The 3,341-nt window shown below is 39.7% G+C and overlaps 1 pseudogene; it reads left to right on the top strand.

The window, feature by feature from the left end:
• Window positions 1–1,735: 1,735 nt before the first annotated feature.
• LOC102822527 overlaps window positions 1,736–3,341 on the top strand; it is a 24,211-nt pseudogene continuing 22,605 nt past the window's right edge.

Raw genomic sequence — 3,341 nt, 5'->3', positions numbered from 1 at the left:
AGTACTCAAACTGACAGCTTTGCTCTTTAACATTTTAAAAGGGTGTTGGGCAGATTTGCCTAGTGCAATATGTCATTTCATTTCATGACTGCTGCTTTCATGAATGTTAATTATGGATGTAAGCAAAATGGAGTATTTGACAATTCAGTCATTTTTCCACTTGCTATGATGTTACTTTTTGGTCCAGTTGTGATTTTTTTTCTTTACTTTGAGGTACAATCCATACTAAAGACTCTAGTTTTTTATCTTCATCATAAGTATTTTAAATCCTCTTCATTTTGAGCAAGCAGTGTTGTATCATCTGCATATTGCAGGCTGTTAGTGAGTCTTCCTGGATTATATGAAGATTATATGAAAACTGTATTATGTGAAGAAGATGCCCCATTCTTCTTCATATAACCCAGTTTCTAAGATTATTTGCTCAGAATACAAATTGAATAAATATGGTGGAAGGACACAACACTGGCACACACATTTTCTGATTTTAAATTACTCAGGCTCTACTTATTCTCTTCTAACAACTTCCTTTTGGTTTCCTCATGAACAAAATTAAGTAATCTGGAATATTCGTTCTTCAAAATGTTTATCTGGGAGCTCTGGTAGCATAGTGGTTATGAATGGGGCTGCTAATCTCACGGTCAGCAGTTCCAAACTACCAGCTGTTCCACGGTAGAAAAATGAGGCTTTCTGCTCCTGTAAAGATTTACATCCTCAGAAACCCTATACAGGGTTGTTATGAGTTGGAACCAACTCCACGGCACATAACAGCAACAACAACAAACACAGTAAAAAAAGAATAAATATTATTTAATAAATAATAAATGAAGGACAAGCAAACATCTTTCTAATATTCTCTGCTTTCTGACAAGATCTATGAACAATGGTATCCCTGCTTTTGTGTCCTCTTCTGAATCAGGCTTGAATTTCTGGCAATCATCTGGCAAAATACTGTTGCAACCATTTTTGCAACATCTCCAATAAAATTGTACTTGTTTGTCATATTAATGATATTGTTCAATGTTAATCCTCTCAGAATTTTTGAAGCCGAAGGGTTGAATGGCATTCACTGCTAAAGGGGCACCATGCCATTGTAAATAGTCTCTCCTAACTGTAAAGGATCACAGATCTACCCACCATGGAAACTAGAAATCAGTTCTGAAGAAACAAAATGCGGCCCATTCTGCTTTGCAGGCTTGGACCAAGAGTCCTTAAATCCTTAAGGTCCAAACCTCTCTCTTCGAATTCACCATTCATCACTTCCAACCAGGAGACTTGGTGCTGCTCAAGACCTGGAAAGAGGACAGGCTCCGGCTGGACAAGGAGGGCCCTTACCAGCTGCAGTTGACCATTGAGACAGCCGTCTGGACTTTGGAGAAGGGGTGGACTCAGCATACTTGAATAAAGGGACTGGTAAAGTGCAACTCTCCCCAAAGTGAAAAGTAGCTACCTGTGGGAAACACAACACTCACTCAGGGAACCTCTCAAAGTGACCCTGAAAAAAGTCTGAGAAGCTGCCTTGCCATACTTCTGACAGATGGGATGTCTTTGGAAGCTAATATGGCTAAAATGTGTCATTACCATGGGGGAGATGCAAAGGGCTTTTGCCTACAACCACCAGCCAGATTTGATAGTAAATGTAACCATGGCATCATTCCCTCAAATCATCAAATTAGACTTATCTCAATTAATGTCCCCAATGTCATTGATAGGGAATCAACAGTAGCAATCCAGGTCTATGGAACGGGTGCCCACATCTCTGGACAGGACCCTGTGGACTGAAAATATCCCTAAAAGAGTGGAAGTAATTGAGGTAAAAGACCTAAGATAAACATTAGAAACAGAAGCAAAATACGGACATGTGAATGGTTGGGTAGACTGAGTTAAATAGTCAGTACAGGTTCTCAACAAAAGTGACTGCCATGTTTGCACAGCTGATAAACCACAGGCACAGGTAATTTCCTTTTCCCTTGGTTGGGATTTGGACATGTACTGCATGTCAGCTCTGTACCAAGACAAAGATGCTTGGGGAAATGAAACTTATAAGGGCTTGTCAAAGGCAGTTCTTTCATTCTCCAAAAGGATGATGAACCATTCTTCTTGTCTTTCAAGGCAGGGAACAGAGTTCACAACGACCATAGGAGAAATGACAACTTGCACTCATGTCCAAAATGTCATTGTTGAGTTTATTTGGCCCTCAGAGTACTGTGGTAAAAGGAATGCCCGAGATTTGCTGCTGTTCAATTGTACTGAGACGTGTGCATGGGTCCAGATGGCAATTCCCTTCACCCTAGCATTCTACAAGAAACCTACGCATTATGAGAAATCTTGAGCCAGGAGATCTCTCAATGGATCTCTTGATTTATATATTTATATAAACTCCATTGGAGTCCCTAGAGGAGTTTCTAATGAGCTTAAATCTAAGAATTGGATAGCTGCAGGGTTTGAAAGTATACATTCTGATGGTCTAAAAAAGGTAGACTGAATTAATTAACCAATAGAGGTTCATAAACTGCACCAGAGAAGCCCTACAAGGAGTAGCTAGTCAGTAAGATGCCACTAGCAAGATGGCTTGGGAAAACAGAATAGCATTAGACATGATGCTAGATGAAAAGGGAGTTGTGTGTGTAATATTGGAAACTAAGTGTGGTACCTTTATCACTAACAACATAGCTCCTGATGCAGCTATCACAAAGGCCCTGCAAAAAGTACACCCTAGTTAATGAACTGACTGAAAATGCTAGAATTAGTGATCCTTTTACTGACTGGTTAGAGCGGTGGTTTGGAAAGCCTCAATCCTCAGTTTTCTTGTATTTGTAGTCAGAATTTAGACAGCTATTAGATGTTGTATCATACCCTAAGTCTGAGGACTAGTCCAGATTCAAAGGAAGTCAGATGTGGTCCTTACTTGTTTTAAGCACTTGGCCCTGTGAGCAGGATTCATTGCAATGGCTTCAGACATAAAAAATTGTGAAATTTTGTGGGAGGAAGAATGAAGGGGAATGGGATAAAATGTTTCAGTTGAAAGGAGAGCAGCTTCTGGAGTTGTACGGAACTGATGTTAATCAGGATAGAAAAGATAGATAGCTGATCTGTGGCCAGGGCCTACTGCAATCCACCCAGCCAGAGGCCCAAAACTATATGCACATGAATAGAGTTAGTTCAAGGGAGAGGGAAAGAATGAATTTGAGTATTTTAAAAGGTTAACATGTCTGACTGCCTTATGGATATTGATTTCCCCTGCCTATTATTGTAAAATAGGCATACATGTGCGATAGGAATATTGGGAATAATAATTACAGAAAGTTTGTAAGCTGGCCTTCTGCCTATACTTAATTGGATTT

This window comes from Chrysochloris asiatica, unplaced genomic scaffold, assembly GCF_000296735.1.
Source record: "Chrysochloris asiatica unplaced genomic scaffold, ChrAsi1.0 scaffold00229, whole genome shotgun sequence".
NCBI lineage: Eukaryota > Metazoa > Chordata > Mammalia > Afrosoricida > Chrysochloridae > Chrysochloris > Chrysochloris asiatica.
This window is presented reverse-complemented; position numbering and strand designations above follow the sequence as displayed.